The 20,031-nt window shown below is 43.6% G+C and overlaps 1 protein-coding gene and 1 long non-coding RNA gene across 13 annotated transcripts in view; one reads left to right on the forward strand and one right to left on the reverse strand.

The window, feature by feature from the left end:
- Window positions 1-20,031, forward strand: part of Serpinb6a (serpin family B member 6A) — a 118,225-nt gene that overhangs the window by 79,586 nt on the left and 18,608 nt on the right. The window contains exon 1 of one of the 4 annotated variants that reach the window (NM_199085.3): window positions 19,859-19,998. The exons of 2 other annotated variants lie outside the window; for them this stretch is intronic. The gene's annotated coding sequence lies outside the window, so the exon portion shown is untranslated. Of the gene's footprint in view, window positions 1-19,858; window positions 19,999-20,031 lie in introns of those variants that run through there. One more of the 4 variants, NM_001395027.1, reaches the window with a different exon arrangement.
- Window positions 2,945-19,929, reverse strand: LOC102554685 (uncharacterized). 9 transcript variants are annotated; one of them, XR_001841893.3, is made up of 8 exons: window positions 19,790-19,929; window positions 17,249-17,405; window positions 15,406-15,520; window positions 13,880-14,035; window positions 11,771-11,943; window positions 9,939-10,040; window positions 4,251-4,365; window positions 2,945-4,098 (listed from the first exon to the last, which is right to left on the reverse strand). It is a non-coding gene; the product is annotated as an uncharacterized LOC102554685 (long non-coding RNA). The 9 variants fall into 9 exon arrangements; XR_001841894.3 differs by having other exon boundaries at window positions 11,739-11,943; XR_010059148.1 differs by lacking the exon at window positions 15,406-15,520.

Genomic DNA, 20,031 nt, shown 5'->3' on the forward strand with positions numbered 1-20,031 from the left:
GGAACTTTACCAGTAGCACCACTCTTAGCTCAGATAAGCAGAAATAAGGTCACTTATAATGCCTTAAGGTGTGTCCCTCTGTGGCTATCTCTTTCTGCCCATTACCACTTTTTGGTTTCTATTAACTTAGGATACTTTCTTTAAAAACAACCGTAACAGAGAAAGAAAGGACAATAATTATATAGGATTATCCATTGAAGCCTTAGACAAAGCAGAGAGACAGATAGACAGACAGACAGACAGACACAGAGAGGATATTAATGTCAACAGGACCTGCAGACCAATTGCTAACATCTGTCACACGGGGACAGGGGACATGGTACTTTTAAAATGATCAGAGCACACTAGTCACCACAGGCTTTCCATTGAATGTCAACTAAGGACCTGACACACGAAGTATCAGAGTGGAGAGACATGGGACTTGTGCTTGGGGTTGTGAAAAAAAAATCTTGCAAGAAAACCAAGGAAGCCGAGACACAAGTCTTGCCATCCCCAGTTCAGCTTGTGGTGGCTGTGGCGGTTCCCTGGTCTTCCAGGCTAGGGAGTGGCTGAGGCTGGAGGGCCTGGAACAGGAGGTGGAGGGACCCCATCTGCAGGAGGCGGCAGCGGCTGCTGTGGTGGAGGAGGATACATGCCGTTTGGTGCTGTGAGGGGTACCCGGGGTCCTAAGATGTTTCCGGGCATTGGAGGCATACCGGGAGGGGTAGGGCCACTCCCAGTAGGGTGAATGTTAAAACTTGCTGGCCGGGCCCCCGTCCTTCCTCCGGTACACGGCCAACCCGGAGGCCGCCGCCGCACCCCCTGCACCCACGGCGCCTGCTGCTGCTCCCGGACCACCACGCGCTGTCGTGGCCATAGTCACCGTCCGTCGTGTCTACCGCCCGGCCTAGCCTGGCCCTCGCGGCGTTTCCCGTTCGCACCCGCGCGCGCGCGCGCCCGCAGATACCACCTCCTCCTCCTAGCCCCGCCCAGCCAACCCTCTTCCCGTTTCCTGTTATTTTTGTTGTTAGAGGTGGAATTACGTTTGTGTGACTATCTTCTTTTGGGTTTGTTGCAAGAAGATTACTTTCTTGCTTTTTCTAGGGTGTAGTTTCCCTCCTTGTGTTGGAGTTTTCCATCTATTATCCTTTGTAGGGCTAGATTTGTGGAAAGATATTGTGTAAATTTGGTTTTGTCATGGAATATCTTGATTTCTCCATCTATGTTAATTGAGAGTTTTTCTGGATATAGTAGCCTGGGCTGGCATTTGTGTTCTCTTAGGGTCTGTATGACATCTGCCCAGAATCTTCTGTTTTTCCTAGTTTCTGTTGAGAAGTCTGGTGAAATTCTAATAGGTCTGCCTTTATATGTTGCTTGACTTCTTGCCTTACTGCTTTTAATATTCTTTGTTGTGCGTTTGGTGTTTTGACTATTATGTGGCTCGAGGAATTTCTTTTCCGGTCCAATTTATTTGGATTTCTGTAGGCTTCTTGTATGTTCATGGGCATCTCTTTCTTTAGGTTAGGTAAGTTTTCTTCTATAATTTTGTTGAAAATATTTACTGGGCCTTTAAGTTGGGAATCTTTGATCTCTTCTATACCTATTATCGTTAGGTTTGATCTTTTCATTGTGTCCTGAATTTCCTGTATGTTTTGGGGTAGAAGCTTTTTGCTTTTTGCATTTTCTTTGGCGGTTGTTTCAATGTTTTCTATAGTATCTTCTGCCACTGAGACTCACTCTTCTATCTCTTGTATTCTGTTGGTAATGCTTGCTTCTATGACTCCTGATCTCTTTCCTAGGTTTTCTATCTCCAGGGTTGTCTCCCTTTGTGATTTCTTTATTGTTTCTATTTTTGTTTTTAGATTCTGGATGGTTTTGTTCAATTCCTTCACCCGTTTGGTTGTGTTTTCCTATAATTCTTTAAGGGATTTTTGTGTTTCCTGTTTAAGGGCTTCTACCTGTTTACCTGTGTTGCCCTGTATTTCTTTAAGGTAGTTATTTATGTCCTTCTTAAAGTCCTATATCATCATCATGAGTTGTGATTTTATATCAAAATCTTGCTTTTCTGCCATGTTGCAGTATCCAGGGCTTGATGTGGTGGGGGAACTGGGTTCTGATGATTCCACGTGGCCTTGGTTTCTGTCGCTTATGTTCTTGACCTTGCCTCTTGCCATCTGCTTATCTTTGGTGTTAGCTGATCTTGCTGTCTCTGACAGTGGCTTGACCCTCCTGTAGGCCTGTGTGTCAGCATTCCTGGAGACCAGCTTTCTCCTAGCAGTATCTGGGTACACAAAGCTGTGGCATAGAGTCAGCTCCTGGCGCTGGTGTAAACCGGAAGAATCCTGTCACAGACTGCTCCTCAGTTCTTGTGTCCTGAGGGCTCCAGGCCAGTTCCTTTAGGGTAAGAAATGTGAACAGAAGTGGTTGGTGGTCTCACCTGTGCTCTCAGTATTGTCTTTACTTCTGATAATCTAGCTCTTCCTTCACAGGACCTCCGTACAGAGAGCTGTGGCACAGGGTCAACTCAGCCTCATAACGATCTTTATTGTGCCATGCCCTGTTCATAAGAGTCTTGTTTGTTTTTTGAGACAGGGTTTCTTTGTGTATCCCTGGCTGTCCTGGAACTAGCTCTGTAGATTAGCCTGGCCTCAAACTCACAGAGATCCACCTGTGTAAAGAACTGGGATTAAAGGCATGTGTCACCACTGCCCAGCTTCAGAGGAGTCTTTTGAAATCATCAAATAGATCTGAACATGGCGAAACATGCCTTAAATCCTAGCAAAGGCAGCAAAGGCAGGCTGTTATCTGAGTCCCAGGCTAGCCTGGTCTACAGCATGTGTTCCAAGACAGCCAAGACTACAGAAAGAAACCCTGTCTCAAAAGTAAAATCACTACACAGGTCCAAGATGTACAATCTGCCTCCTATCCATCCCCCACTAAAGTGAACACATACAAGAAATAAAAGTTCATTTTTCAAAACTATTTTTAATTAAGTAAAACAAAGATGGCCACAATCTGGTATCTCTCTTGGGATCTAATGTGTCAATAGCTGCTTCCATGGAAGAATAATCGTGATTCTGAGCATGCTGGCAGGTGCTTGTCAAGTGTCTGGGTTCTAATTTTACTACATGTGCCTCATTCTCAAACATACTTGCCCAGCTGGGCCACGGTGGCACTCGCCTTTAATCCCTGCAGAGCAAGGCCTACCACTGAGTTCAAGGATAACCTGGTTCCATACTTGCTCACAAATGAAAGAGCTGCCAACCAGTGATGACGTGAACAGACTGTGACTGGGAATGGCGGGATAATTGTGTCTGAAGAGACAGGATCCAGGCAAGCTGAGTAAAGAGACCTAACCAAGTTTATCCTTAGGTTAAATGTCAGATTGCATCTCTGTGCATTCTGCTTGAAAATTGGTATTTGGCATATTTCTGTGAGCTTAAAATGGAGTTGCAAATATATTAAAATATTAATTACTTTTCCTGGAAATCTTGAAATTGGTTTTCAAATTCTGGTTCCAGATCGAAAAACTGGGCTACATATTTTCACTTTTCACAGGGCATGTTTAGCCAACATGTTGAAATGCATACAGTTGTTCACTTAAATTTGAGTTTGGAGTGGCATAATCTCAGCTTTATTTGGAGTGATGCTACAATTTGAAACTTAAGTACCTTGCAACTGATGCACCTTGAAGGTGTATGATAAACTCATCTAAATGAATATTTGATTAAAATACTAAAACTCTAAATCTATGTCAATATTTTAGATTTATTTTGTCATATGTGTATGAATATTTTGCCTACATATGAGTATACATCTCGTGTATGCTTGTGCCCAAGGAAGTCAGAAGAGTGTGACAGATTCCTTGGAACTGGAATTACAGACAACTGTGAGCTTCCATGTGGGCACCGGGAATGAAATCCAGACAGGCCCTTTGTAAGAACAGCAAGTGCTCTTAACTGCTGAATCATCTCTCCAGCGCTGCTTCTCAATTTTAATGATGGTCTCGGCATCTGTCCTTGGCCAATGGTTACTTCTTTTGCTGGACTTATATCCCAATATGGAGAAGCAGAAGAGAGTCCAGGCATACACTTGGATCTGGCCATGGGGCACCTTCAGCTGGGAAAAGGAAAAGAAACTGAATCTGATTTCTCAAGGCCGGCCTCAGTCTCCCATGGAAATCTCTCCATCATTTTCAGTTGTTCTAGGTAAGAACACTTGGCCACTTTTGACAAGAGAGACAGGAATCTTGAGAAGCATTCTGTGTTTACCTCTTTCTTCTGGCTGGCTCACCAGGTCTTAAAGACGTGGATCTGAAGTCCCAAGCCACAGGCCAAAGTATGCAGATTCTTGTGTACTCCAGCGAAGAATTAGACAGGGAAATGTCTAGAAACAGAGATAGAGACAGTTTCCAGGGAATGGGAGTGCACTAGTGTGCTGAGCCCCCAAGCACCCAGCCATGGACCTGTGACCCCGTGACCTTTATAGTCATTTACACAGCTTCACCTCTCTCCTGCTTGTATATTGTACTTTTCCCGAGTATGAAATCCAGGTAAGCAGTCCTTCCAGTCTTTCTCTGTCAACTGGCTTCTTTCCTATGTTGATCTTGATGCGGCTTTCTCCTGCAACTCTTCCCTGCCCCATTCCAACCCTGCTTACTGTTTTTCCTTACCTTTGCCACAGCTGGTGCCACTGTTTTAGTTGTTTGGACTATCACCCTCTTAATCCTGCTCACCGTCTATCACCTTCTCAAATATATCTACGAAGCACTCAAGCAACAGTTTCCCTGACTGGCTTTGACTACCTTTAACTCCTAATTGGACTTTGGAGATTATCCAACTTCTTCACTAAAAGGAACCCAATAAGCAATATCTCTCCATAGACATATCCAGTTATCACTCCCTCACTGGACTCTACTAACTGAATCTAAACATATGTTTTTGTTTCCTTACATCTCCTTGCTCACTAGTTGAGGGTGCAGTCTTCTAGCTATTTTGTTCTTACATATGGCAGCCCAGGAGCCTACTTGCCTCACCAGAATGCAGTGATTTATCTGGGCCAATCAAATAGAAATATCACTATGCAGTTAAAAGTCCAAAAGCCAAATATTGTTTAAGATAGACAGCCCATGAGCAGGCTCTATGGGAGGGCACATGGGACCAGGTCTTTTGGTTAGTGCCTCACTTAGATCTACCTGCTATTATAATTGTCTCCTTTTTGGCACCTGTTTCCTTAATCTTTTAGTTTTATTGCTATCTTCTGATTACAAGTCAATAAGAGCCAGATGGCACGGGTTCAGGAATATCATCTGTTAACCATCAGCTTCAGTGCCTGGGGCACATCCCTGAAAATATTTCACAATGCTTTCTATGATAATCACCCCTACCCCGCAACAAAATACAACTCAAACCTTTCATAGCTTAAGGTCCTACATGCTTATGACAGACCAACAGTGCCAGTCACTTCTCAGCTCTGTTTGTTTGTTGTTTTGTAATTTTTTAAAAAAGATTTATTTATTTATTATGTATACAGTGGCTTGCATATTATGTATATGTGCCTGCAGGCCAGAAGAGGGCACCAGATCTCATAGATGGTTGTGAGCCACCAGGTGGTTGCTGGGAATTAAACTCAAGACCTCTGGAAGAGCAGCCAGTGCTCTTAACCTCTGAGCCATCTCTCCACCCCACCTTCTCAGCTTTAAAGCAGTCTCAGTAGAAAGAAGACTTTGATCTAGTGTCAGTGACTAGACCTTGCTCATCTTGGGATGGAGGGGGAGGGGACTGTAGAAACAAAAAGACCCAAAATGAAAGCACACCCCCACCCTCACACACATAATCACTTCAACACAGAACCTAACTGCCTTAAGCCTGATCCAGTAACTGGTGATGCCTTATGCATCATGGGATCCCCAGTGGCCCTTGGGGCCTCCTAAGTGGCCAGGCTCAGGAAGGACAGTAACATGGACACTTCTTGTCTACACAGATATGACATCACACAAATGGCCTATGTACAAAGGTCAAGTATCTTACCCACTGATTAAAAAGGACCCCCTTCCATCTCAGAAGGGAGATTGTCTCTGAAAATTTTCTGTGTTTCTGTTTCTCCTGTAATACACATTCTTTATTAAACCTCATATCTGTTCTGATTTGGTAAATAATTCTATCCCTATCAGCTAATTATGTACAGCCTGACATCTAGCAGGCATAGAAAGGAAAACCTGTAGATTTGGGTTCTGTTTTCCAAGTTGAATAGTAAAACTTTACCTTATTTGGCTAACTTTGAGAACAGTATATTAAAATAATTAAACAGTAAGACCTTTGAGAATGTGTGGGGTTTCTTTTTTTTTTTAAAGGACTCGCACTTAATTATTTGTAATTTTGTTATTTATATGTTTACTTTTGAGAGAGTGTCTCATGTAGCCCTGGTTGGGCTGGAACTCCAGGATGACCTTGAATTTCAGTTTCTACCACATCTACCTGAGTGCTGGGAATACAGGTATACATACTTTCCCAGGTTTTCTATGATCAAAGTCAGGGTTCAATGCAAGAGAAGCAAACACTCTTCCAGCTGACATACACCCCTAGCCCAGCTTGTGTTATGGTATGTCAAAACTATAAATATCCTAAGGACTCAAATAACTAATGGAGCACTAGAATGACAACAGAAAACAAGGCTTCAGGACTCTGCCAGTACAGACTAGATAAACTGTCCAAAGAGAGTGACTGTGTGTGCTTTTGCTGTATCAGCAGATCACATGGGACATGCTTAATTTCCTCACTTGCTGGGCCAAGAACATAGTCTAAGCCACACCCTGTGGCTAACAGACTGGTCATCTTACGTTAAGTTGTCACTTGACCTTTTCTACCACTCCACCCCAACCCCACCCGCCCCTGCCCAGCCTGGGCTCCACAGGGTTCAACCAGGCTGGGTTCAACCAGGGATCTTTCTCTCAGCAGTTCAGGCCCCAAACCCTCAGCCAGATCCTGAGCAAAATCCTGCTGGGTCAGAGCCCATGAAGTCCCAGGCCAACCTCAGCCCTTGTCATGTCCCTATTCCCTCATCCAACTTCCACACCCCCCACCCCCTGCAACCCCTGCTCTCTTCTCAGAATCCCTGTCCTCTGGGGTCTCAACTTTCCCAAGTATATTCACCCCCATCCTCTGGACTTCAGCCTGGCGATGCCCCAGACTCTAGCACAGGCCCCTGTGGCTCAGTCCATTCCAGTGGCCATGCTGGTATGTAAGAGCTTCTGCCTAGGATGCAGTGCGTGGGTTGTGGGGTTCAAACTCTGGCTGCCTCAAGTGGGGAGTCCTGTCTGGCTGGGTTCAGGGATAGCTGGGAGGAATGGACATTCTAGGAGTGGGCAGAGCTAAGGGACCTGAAGTTTTCCTATGTTTCTGGCAGCCTTGGACAGTTCAGGATTAGGCTAGGGTGCCTTTAGGTCATGGAAAGGAAAGGCTTCTCCGTATCACCTGTGGGCCATATTTCTTCAGTAGTCTGGAGTCATGGCTGTCCTTGTCCTAGCTCTTTCAGAGCATGATGATTAATCATGATTTGTCTCTGACTCATAGCAATCACTTCCTCGGGGTGTCTAGAGACATGGCACTGCAACCCTGACCACCAACCTGGCCTGCTCTCTCAGAGGTCACAGGCTCACTCAGTGCCAACAGATCCCTCCAACACTTGCTCATTCCTGTTCTAGGCCAGACTACACCAGCCCCACCCTGCTTTCTGCCCTATTCCCAACCCTGGTGCTCCAGACCTTAACACAGAGTCTCCATTTGACCCCACTTCCCTGTTATTCATCCCTCCAGTAAAATTCACATACACCTCTGCTTCCTCACTGTTCTTCAAGAACTGCCCCCTCCCTGCCCCAATCCTCTATTTGAAGGTCACTGCTGTCAACATTGGCCACCCACTTCTGTTCAACAGGGATTCTTCATGGCCCCAAACCACCCTGGTCTTTATTTATTTATTTTTTTTGCACTAGTCCCTTCTCTTTGTTGTATTCCTTAGCCTTTCAGGTCCCTCTGGCCTCTCCTAGTCAGCTGCTGGCTCTCTCCTCTCTACTAACTTTTGTACTGGCATTCCTGGGAATTCTTCTCCTGCCTGGGAAACCTCACCATGGCCTATGACTTCAAGCTGTATCTACTTCACATCACATTGACATTTGGTTCCTAGACCTCTCTTGAAGTTCCCATGGAACTTCAATCTTTCCATGTCAAAATTGAAATTGATTCTGGACCTGATGTCACAGGCTTGTTAGCCCAGTTATGTGGGAGAATAAAGGAGTTTAAGTCTATCCTGGGCTACAGACAACATTTAAGGTCTACCTGGGTACTTACTGAGATACAGTCTCAAAATAAAAAATAAAAACAGGGCTAGGGATGTAGCTCAGTGGTAGAGTGCTCTCCTAACATTCAGGAGAGCTGGTTCAGTCCCCAGCACTAAAATAGATAGATTAGATAGATAGATGGATGGATGGACGGACGGACAGATTGATGGATGGAAGGATAGATGACTGCTGAGATGGCTTAGCTGGCTAAAGTTGCTCAGTGGTAGAGTGGTAGAGTGGTAGAGTACTTGCTTAGCATTCAGGAGACCCTGGTTCAGTCCCCCATACTGAAACAAACAAACAAACAAACAAACAAACAGTGCTAAGATGACTTAGCTGGCTAAAGCATTTGCTCTGCAATCTTTACAACCCATAAACTTACCTAAAGCTGGAAAAGAGAGAACCAGCTTCACAAATTTATCCTCTTAACTCTATGAATGCATGATGGTATGAGCCCATCCCCGTTAATAAATACAATATTTAAGGATTTAGTCACTTTTCTGTTTTCCTACTCTGCTTGTCACAGCCATTTACCTGCTGGACCAAGTCAGGCATCTGGGATTCCTGATGTATTACCTTCTGTATTCACCTAGTCTCCAAGCCCAAGGCTGTCTTAGCTACTTTTATTCTAAGAAAGGCATCACATCATTGCTCACCCACTTCTCATTCCAACCATTCTTTAGCTCTACTGTAAAGCAAGCTTGCCTAGCCCAATTCTGCTATTGAGTGCTCTGGTTTGTCTTTATTTCTCTTCTTTTTTTCTTACTTCTTCTTCCTCTCATGACCTTGTCATGGCCATCATTGTCATCCTCTTCCTCCTCCTTTTTTTTTTCTTTTTACTGAGCTAGGGTCACTCATCCTTGTGAAGTGGAAACTTCTGATTGTGTCATGTGATACAGACTCAGGTGATGTTTTGCTAAGGCAAGGCCTGTGAGAGGACACGTGATGTTTAGAGATGAATAGACTTAACAGACAGTGACAGGGTACTTGCATAGCTAGCTGTGTAATGATGTGTTTGTCTTGTGTCTTTGCCGACCTCACTGTTTGAGTGTTCACAGCAGAGAACTCCTGGCATTCTAGCTGGACCTGGTTGCTCCTACTGACTTGTGCCCATTCGGCAGAGGCCTGGTAGTTTCTGTTGGATTGCGCTACCACTGACACTTTTGAACTGTACTGTTGGTATCCTGACACTACTGAACTGGACTGCTGGTATCCTGACAACAGATTGGAATTGCCCCAAAGAACTAATTCTAAATATGTCCAAATCCCCTGTCTTATTTACTATGTTTTCTTCCCTAGCTTTGGACAATTGGCTAGAAGGGGGTGTTGAAGCATTTGAGAACACTTATTAAAGTAGGTTTTGAAAAATCTAAGCCTACATCCTTGGCTCTCTTGAACTGTGCAGACCAGGCTAGCCTTGAACTCATAGAGATCTGCCTATCTCTGCTCCCTGAGAGCTGGGATTAAAGTCTTGTACTCAGAGATCAGCTCATCCTCTTTCTTCAGTTCTCAGTTCTAGTGTTAAGGACTCTGACACCAGTTTTGTTCAAATGCCCAAAGGCAAACATTGTTTTAGCTTTTACTTGTTCCTAGCTCTTATATTCAGCACAGGTACTGTACATACCATAACGTATTTCACCTGCTTACACATCCATACTGAGACCAGAGACTGTATCTTCTCCAATTCTGTCTCCAAGTAGCTCATGGTCTATTCAGTAGGATAATTCTGTGGAACAAATGGAACAATTATATCATATCTGGCAAGCCATTGGCATAACTATTTTCCAATACTAGTCATCTATATAATAAAGTTATTAAAACCGATGGTCACACATGAAATTATTCAAAGAAGAAGACTATAATTGTTCTAAAGGACTTTGCCTATCAAGGCACATAGTTAGCTCACAGGCTGGAAAGTACCTCTGTCTTGGTGAAGGTCTTACATTGTTTTTAGACTTGTTGATGGCCCTGGAAAATGGGGGCAGTGTGTATTTGGAGGGAAAGTCTGAGGAATGCTGGAGTGATAACGAGACAATAGAGTCCTGTTCTACACAATCCCTTTTTTCCTTGAGCTCAGCAAACAGATACCTTCCTGTAAGAGTCTGGGGTGCTGGACTTTTAGTGTCTCCAGAAAAATTTGCACTGAAGCCAATTCCTCATGTGAAGTATTAGGAGGTGGGTTTTTTTTTTTTTTTTTTGATTAGGTCATTGGTCACCAGATCTTTGGTATACATGGATACATGGGGTAATGCATCAATGTACTAAAGGATGAATTGGGCAATGGGATATCGTCTTCCCTCTTATTTATGCTTTTTTTTTAAAGACACAGTTTTTCTCTGTAGCCCTTGTCTATTCTGCAACTATGTAGACCAGGCTGGCCTTGAACTCTCAGAGACTCACCTGCCTTTGCCTCCTGAGTGCTGGAATTAAAGGAATAGACCGACATGGCTCAGCTGGCACTGGGCTATCTTAAATGAGTCTGTTATAAAGCCTAGCTGTTCTTGGATTTTGAATGCTTCTCTTTCACGGTGTCAAGTCCTGTACCTCCTCAGGACTCTGCAGAGTCCCCCCCCCAATAAGAATTACTTCAGTAATATAGTCTCTTATTCTTGGACCTCCTAGCTTCTAGAATGACAAGCAAGATAAACCTTTGTCCTTTATAAAAATATATTGTCTGTAGTACTAGTCACGGTAACCACTGTTAAGACAACTAGGCACTTAGATGGAGTGCTGGGGGCCAGCTCAAGCATTCAGGTATTGAGATAGGACACAGCATTCAAAGATCAAAGGCTGATGACTTTTTGGTAACTCTCTCTGCCTGTTCTGGGGGCCAGGAGCTGCTGGTTTCTGGCGATTTTACTCTTTGTTTAACTCTTTGCTATACTGTGGCCAAAACTGCTGACTTCTGGTAATTTTTCTCTTTACTCTTTGCTATTTTGTGGCCAAAAGCACTGGCTTCTGGTAATTTAATGACTGCTGATAACAGCAGGGGAAAATAATCTCAATCTCTCTCTCTCTCTCTCTCTCTCTCTCTGTTAAAGAATCATTTTTCTTTTTTTTCTTTTCCTTTTCTTTATTGGTTATTTTATTTATTTACATTTCCTTCAAGGAAGTGGAGGGTGACGCCCCATTCCTTTTTTTTTTTTTCTTTTTTTTTTTTTTTCGGAGCTGGGGATCGAACCCAGGGCCTTGCGCTTCCTAGGCAAGCGCTCTACCGCTGAGCTAAATCCCCAACCCCTTATTTACATTTCAAATGTTTCCCCCTTCCTGGTTTCCCCTCTGCAAATCCCCCACCCGCCCCTCCCCTTTGCCTGTGTGAGGTTGCTCACACCATTCCCACCTTACCACTCTAGCATCCCCTTATGCTGAGGTATTAAGCCTCCACAGGTCAAAGGGCCTCCCCTCCCATTGATGCCACACATACTCTGCTATGTATGTAGCTGGAGCCATGGGTACCTCCACGTGTACTCTTTTGTTGTTAGTTTAATCTCTGGACGCTCTGGTGGTCAGGTTAGTTGATACTGTTGTTTTTCCTATGGGGTTACAATCCCCTTCAGCTCAAGAATCTTAATTACTTTGGTTCTTTTCTCATTTACTCAGGCCTTTTGCTGGCCAGGCATTCCTTAAGTCTGTGAGTCAGAGAGAAAAGAAAAGAAGGAAAGAAAGGCACATACACAGAAACATACACACATAGTAGATGAAGCTGAAGGAGACTGCCACTGCACTGTCACTTTATTGTAGTTCTTAGTTTTTATACTTTCTCAAGATAATGGATCGCATGGTTTTCTAAACACTCTTACATTCCATTCCATATGTTTATAGTAATTTTAAGGCATCATGTTATAGATGGATAAAACTTAAGGAGTTACAGAAGAATCGTTTACATGTCTTTCCATTAAGACTAGTACCTGACTAAACATTCATTATCTGTTATTAGCTCCATAAGTTCATTATAAGTTTAAAGCAGTAATTTTTATGTCATAATGTAGCATGGATTTGTCAAGAAACAAATCTTCTGCCTTGTGTCTTATTATTTGTCTTGTATAAAGAAATTAGTGAATCATTTATTTTCTGTCCTTGCACCTATAGTAAATTGTCTGTTCCCATTTTGTGACTTTTAGTTATTAGACAGTGGTTTCAATTCTAGCCTACTAGGAATGTTTTACTTATTAATAAATTTGTTCCAAGACTGTTTTTTTCCCTAGTGCAGTTAGCCTGTTCTGACACATGGAGGTTTGCAGAGCTCTAATTGCAGCTTTTATTCTATAGGGGGCTTGAACTTACTTGTATTAATTTAGGAGTTCTATAAAATCATAATCAGAAATTATAAAATTACCCATTCATTTCCACAGTGTTACTACATGAAAATGCATCTTAATATTGATTCTGTAGGATTCTGGGGAGGCTGATGCTCAGGAATCATTAGGCTATGTAATAGTTGCAGGAAATACAGCAGCAAGAAGCAATCCTTGGATGAAGTCTCTGAGGACCCTGCATCTCACACAGAGAAGACCCGTGGCAGCCATGCAAAGCAGTGAGCCAGCTCCAGAAAACTCATTTGCTTGTCATAGCCTTTCCTAGATGGCTTCTGATGAAGGGGAGCTTTCTATCTTCATTTAAAAAGAATGAAAACATTTTAGCTACTTTACCAAGGAGGACTAATAAATGACAGATATATCTCATACCACTTTTACTTTCATTTTAGAATACCCAAGCTAGAATTTTGAAATTTATCCTATTACGTGAAATCCAAATGTGTCTCTGTGATGGTTTGCTTTAATCATCAAGTTGGCACAAGCTAGAGTCACCTGGGAAAAGTGTCTCCATGATGGATTGTCCAGTGGGTTGGCCTGTGGACACATCTGTGGGGATGGTCTCAATTAAGTTAGTTGATGTAAGAATACGTAGCCCACTTTAGATGACACAATTTTCTAGGCAAGAATTCCTGAACTGTGCAGTAGAGAAGTTGTGCAGAGCAAGTGAACATATATATTCATTCATTTCTCTCTGTTCTCTACTGTGGATGTGATATAACCAGCTATTAGAAGTTCCTGCCTTGATTCCCCACCATGATAGACTGTGTTCTGGAATTGTAAGTTGAAATAATCTCCCTTCCTCTCTAAGTTGCTTTTTGTTGGGGCATTTTAATCACAGAAGCAAAACTAGAATAATTTTTAAGAAGGGAGATAATTTTGATCATGGAACTATCTTCCAGGTCTCTAAGACTATGTTGGCTATGATGCAAGCCCAAAATTTAGTCCCTGTCCTCCATATCTCCCTGGTGTTAAGGTGGCAGGGGCTGCAGAGAATTGGTGTTCTAGGTACCACTCACAGGCTGGCTGAAATTAGCCTCATAATCCTCAAGACCTTTCGCAACAGGTTTATTTTTGTTTTTACTCTCCTCGCTCTCTCTCCCCCTTCTCTCTTTGTGTGTGTGTGTGTGTGTGTGTGTGTGTGTGTGTGTGTGTGTGTGTGTGTTAAGAGCTCTCTTGTAATGAATTCCTACTCAAGAGCCCTGTGGTCAAGCACACTAAGTGTTGCTGACTTGGTACTTGAGCAGTTTACCTGGCATCCTCATGAATCTCCCTTCAGCAATGACCCAAGACCTCATGGCCAGGTAACTGTACACTCTGTCCAGCATAGGAAAATCCCCACTTCATTTGCATCTTGAAACAGAGTACACAGTGATACTTGAGTAGATTAGATGAGCTTTTTTGGTATCTAAAAAGAAAACCAGAGAAACATGTCAGGGAACCAGGCCATCTAGGAAGCTGATAACTGGGAAGAATTTAGTAATCAGAAGTTTATTTTAAAACTGGCTGAGCATAGACAGTCTTCAGTCTGAAATCTGCTTTGCTGAGGTGATTTGGGAATTTGTGGTATAAGATGGTAGGGTTGCACTGTGGAAATAAGTCTGCTGGTTCCTCAGGAAACTGAAGATAGTACTAACTGAGGACCCAGCTATACCATTCCTAGGCATACAGCCAAAAGATGCTCCAACATACAACAAGGACACATGCTGCACTATGTTCATAGAAGCCTTATTTATAATAGCCAGAAGCTGGAAAGAACCCAGATGCCCTTCAGCAGAGGAATGGATACAGAAAATGTGGTACATTTACACAATGGAGTATCACTCAGCTATTAAAAACAATGACTTTATGAAATTCATAGGCAAATGGATGGAACTAGAAAATATCCTGAGTGAGGTAACCCAATCACAAAAGAACAAACATGGTATGCATTCACTGATAAGTGGATATTAGCCTCAAAGCTAGGAATACCCAAGATACAATTTACAGACCATATGAATTTCAAGAAGAAAGAAGACCAAAGTGTGGATGCTTCAGTCCTTCTCAGAACAGGGAACAAAATGCTCACAGGAAGAAATATGGAGACAAAGCGTGGACAGAGACTGAGAGAAAGGTCATCCAGAGAGTGCCCCACCTGAAGATCCATACCATATACAGTCACCAAACCCAGGCACTATTGTGGATGCCAGGAAGTGCATGCTGACAAGAGCCTGATATTGCTGTCTCCTGAGAGGCTCTGCCAGAGCCTGACAAATATAGAGGCTGATACTTGCAGCCAACCATTGGACTGAGAATGGGGTCTCCAATGGAGGAGTTTGATAAAGGGCTGAAGGAGCTGAAGGTTTTGCAACCCCACATGAAGAACAACAATACCAACCAACCAGACCCACACAGAGCTTCCAGGGAAGATACCACCAGTGACCAATGGCTCCAGCTGCATATGTAGCAGAGGCTGGACTTGCCTGGCATCCATGGGAGGAAAGGCTCTTGGTCCTGTGAAGGCTTGATGCCCCAATGTAGAGGAATGTCAGGGCAGGAAGGAGGGAGGGAGTGGGTGGGTGGGTTAGGGAAGCCCCGTCATAGAAGCAGGGGAAGGGGATAGAGGATAGGGGTCTGCCAGAGAGGAAACTGGGAAAGGGGATAACATTTGAAATGTAAATAAAGAAAATATCCAATAAAAGAAAAAAAAGTAAAAAGGAAAATACAAAGAAAAAAAAAACGAAGGTAGGGTTGCCTAATTCAAAGAGAAGAGTGACTATAGAGGGGAGGTGTTCTTACCCTGGTGTTCAATATTCATTATTCTTTATGGGAAGATGTTCAGAAAATGGTAGTGTCGGGGTGGTCTAGGACACAGTTTTCAGGGTTTTGAAGCCAAAAGTCGCCTACCAGAAGTCTGAAATGAAATGTCAATGTTTACAGTAAAAATGAAATTGTTGGGACTGGAGATATGGCTCAGCATTTTGGAGCACTTACTGCTCTTCCAGAGGGGCTGAGTTCTGTCCCCAGTGTCCACTTCAGGTGGTTTACTACTGCCTGGCCATCTCTACCTCCTTTTGACCTCCACAGGCACTTTTACACATTCACTCACAAAGCAACACATACACTGCACATAAATAAAAAGCCACAATCCCTGGCCCACACTCCCAAGGCCCTCCTGGGACCTTCACTGGTGCCAGCCTCCCAGCTCGCCGAATTTGAAGGATCTCACCTTGAATGTGAGTTAAGCCTGCAAGCTTCTGAAGCATCCATAACAGAACAGATTCCCCAGTAGACCCCTCAGCAGCCTTTTCTGCCCAATCAACTGTTGCCTGCTTGGTGAGATGGCTGCTTAACTTTTATGTTAGCAGAGCATTACTAGGAATGTTTGTGTGAGTAAACCAAGAATATTCGAGAGGTAAATCCTGTGTGGGGCATCCTAATTGCCAAGCACCTTACAGTCCTCAGGTGTGCTCTCCACTCTGGGGATGGTGGTTCACATCTGTAAACCCAGCATTTTGAAGGCTGGCTGGAGTATTTATTGTTATGAGACTGAGATCAGGTTGAGCTACAAAGTGACTTCCAGGCAGAGTGAGTGGGAACCTATTTAGAACTACAAATGAAACCCTCAAAAAGAAAACATGCAAAGCCAGTTGGAGACTAATAAACAAAAACCGTGTGCATATATGACCTCCAAGTTAGTGAGTTTGGCTAAAAAAAAAAGTGCGTAAGAAAAAGCAAGGTAAGCAGCAGGATGTATGTAGGTTTGATTTAGATTTTTTTGAATTTTTATGAGCAGGTCTTCTTTTAGTAGTTTCTAGAGTACCAAGACTCTCTTAATTTAAGCTTTAAATTCAAGAGTATAATCTCAACAGTAAAAAAGTAGTTGGAACTCAGGTCATGAAATCCCCTTTGAGGTTTCTGACAGTGGCACCTGCAAGCCTCATGGCCCCGCCTTTTCTGGACACCGGTCCTCTAGGTGCCAGGTTACTACACGGGAAAGTGCAATTACCCTCTGAGCCATTGAGCTGATAGATAAAACATAATAAAAATTAAACCAGCACACGTTTTTCAGTTACTCCCGAGAAAACCATTTTTCAGCTTTGGTGTTCTTGTTTATCAATTTCCATATTTCCTAGTACTTGTTGGCTGTTTACAATTCCACAATTCAAAAGGCCAATGATACACTAAACTCGTCTCTCGTGACCTTAAACACAGTCCTTCCAGCTCCTTCCAGCTCTGGCTGGCTGTCTCACTACAGTTCTTCAAGCTGCTTCTGGAGTGCATTATTCGTCTTTTCATTTCTTCCTATTGATGAAGCCACTGCATAGTTTGGTCACACACCTTGAAGAAATCAAGCTGGTACTGGTTTGGTAGCTTCCTCCACGCTGGGTAGCTTTCATAGTATCAGAAGTTCTAGGGAGGCTGTGGAGCAATCCCACTTGGTTTTCTCCATACTCTCCTTTGAGCATTGTATCTTGGCTGTTTAAACAATGCTTTGATTTTGACTAACTTCATTGTGGTGTCTCTGTCTGTCTGTCTGTCTGTCTGTCTGTCTGTCTCTCTCTGTGTGTGTGTGTGTGTGTGTGTGTGTGTTGTAAATGATTGAAACTTGGTGTTTCATGTGTGGTACACAAGCACTTACCACTGAGCTGCATCCCCTTCTTGCCTTCTGCTCTTCTATATCTTGTCATATCAGCGTTGCCTTCATTCATCTATCCATCCCCGCCCTGCACTAATATGCAGAGGCTTCCAGTACAGATGCCATTTGCTATGGGTGGAGACTCAGGCTCTGATAGTCCCTGTGGAAAAGTAAGAAACCCAGGAGACTGCTGAGTCACTGATGCCTCATGCCCGTCTTTTTGTTCCTTTTCCCATACCATCCAGGGTCCACAGGGCTGAGACTTTCTACGAAAGATAAGCACAGTTAGTTCTTCATTAAATGAGGAAGAGAAGAGGGGAAAGAGGAGAAAATACAGAAGACCCGTTAGGGGTGGCAAACAGTAACCTTTGCATTCTTCATCAGGCTCTGACTGGTTTGCCAGGCTTTGGGAACACCCATATAGAAGGGGAGGGGGAGGGATTAGGGGGCTGATGGACAGGAAACCGGGAATAACATTTGAAATGTAAATAAGAAATACCCAATTTAATGAAAATGGAAGGAAAAAAAAGAAATAAAAGCCTGCTCTAGCAAGAAGAAGAAGAAGAAGAAGAAGAAGAAGAAGAAGAAGAAGAAGAAGAAGAAGAAGAAGAAGAAGAAGAAGAAGAAGTAGAAGAAGAAATAATTACCAGCAGGGGGAGTGGGATGGGGAAGCGAGTGGGAGCTTAACATACAGAAGCTCTTGGTCCAATCTTTGGGGATAGAATGGGAGACTTCCAGCACCTACCCCTTCCTATCACTCAGGAAGAGAGGGAAGAAAGAATCTAAAAGCATTTGTAGTGGTGCTCAATGTGGTTACAGTAGACAGCTGAACCCCAGGCCTTGGTCACATTGTAGTAGCACTACTTACCACGGGAGTCCTTCACCAACTGTGTAATTCTATCACTCCCTATTAAAAATGGGCTCCATTTAACTGTCACTGTGTCTTTTATTACAAACCCAGTAGAATACACCATAAAATGTGACAGCCTCATGTTAAGGAATCTTTCTGGGAGGGTCCTGAGCCTCTGTGTTATTATTAATAAGAATATAGGAACTGGAAACATTTCCTTACTGTAATTTGCTAAGTCAGAACAAATGCTATTGTTGTAGTGGACGCACTTCCCCTGCCGTGACACGACCACTGGGAATCATGAAGCCGAGTTGTTGTGGTGACCTACAGAACACCCTGGCCCACAGCCTTGACAATGATATATGCTTATGACAACCAGAACCATAATAACAGTAACGAGACTGAGAGCCTCACCTGAGCCTTCTGCTGGCTTCAGATGTATGTAATTTTGTCCCCCTCCCCTGTCACATATAACATACTCGAAAACCTGAAACCATAAGAATCAGCCCACATGCACACAAAAGAACATGGTGCTGCCAGGGAATGAGAATAAGGAAGATTTCTGTTTCATACTGGCAGAAGCTCTACCACTGTCCCCCCCCCACCCCAGGAAAGTACAGAATGATTCAGCACATAACGTTTGTCTTTTTAAGAAAGGGGAAATTAGAATTACATATAGAATTTTAGCATATCCAAATTCATCCTATATACACAGTGTATTTTGCAAAGAGCATCCTAGAAGGATAAACTGGAATAAAAAAAACGAGTGGAGGGGCTGAAGGGAGGTCTCAGGGACTAAGACTGCTCTTCTAGAGGATGGAGTCCAGGTCTCAGCTCACAAATTCCGTAACTCCAGCTCCAGGGCACCCTGTGCTATCTGTCTCCTTCTCTTCCAAGGGACTGAGTTCGTGTATATAAACCCATATTCAGAAACAGCATGTACTCTTAAAACTAAAAACTTAAAAACAAGCAAAAAGGGAAAAGGAAAAAACCTGGAGCAGAACAAATGAGGGATGGGCGAGGAGGGATAGGAAGGTGCTTTGTTTCACTATTTCAAAGGTTAAATTTTACAGCTGTGGTAACACCCCTGGTTTTCTATTGCTATATTCTATGTAGAAGGGTCAGGTGCTGGCCAACATACTTTAAATCCTCGAGGAAACATGCAGCCTAAATGTCAACAGTAAGGAATCCTAGGATTTAGGATAAAGGTGAAGGAGACCGCAAAGAATCTTGATGTTTCCACAATTGTCCTGTCCTTAAAGATTTAAAATCTGACCAGTATTCTCCCCACCAAGTTGTCTTGCTTCCTGGAAGGAATGCAAGAAGGCAGATAGGGTTTTTAATCTCATTTATATAAAATATCAGCACCTCAAAGTCAGACTTTTCCAGTCTGGAGTAGTGGAGTCTTGGGACACAGGCACTGACTGACCACCTGTCTTTATTTTTCTGTACCTGCTGAATAAGACCTCTACCTCCAGCCCCAGTAGTTCAAAGTCTTTTCTTCCCTCACTTTAAACTTATGTTCTGCTCTGTCACATGTATGTCCATCCACTAAGTACTGGCACACTTCTGGTGTTGCTAAATGGAGGTAGTCAAATCATCCGGTAAAGTACCAGAAAGATCAAGTGCCTAATCTGCCACAAGGTGGCCAAGAGCCAGAGAATAGGCTAGATTGTAGGGCCACAGTCACTCACCTGGCCTTACTCTCGGCCCTTTCCTACTCCGGGGCGGCAGCGCCCTGGCCTTTAGACTCCGCCCGACTTCCCGCCCCACAGGTATTTAAGGCCTCGGGCGCGGCTGGGTCCCTCCCATCTCTTCTCTGCCTGCCACTGGTCCGGAAATCCAGAGTCTAGGGTACGTTCTGCTGTAGGCTAACTGCGGCCGGGACTGTGGACACGGGCAGGTATGGCTTGTGGAGAGAGCTCTGTGGTCCCGG

This window comes from Rattus norvegicus, chromosome 17, assembly GCF_036323735.1.
Source record: "Rattus norvegicus strain BN/NHsdMcwi chromosome 17, GRCr8, whole genome shotgun sequence".
Lineage (NCBI taxonomy): Eukaryota > Metazoa > Chordata > Mammalia > Rodentia > Muridae > Rattus > Rattus norvegicus.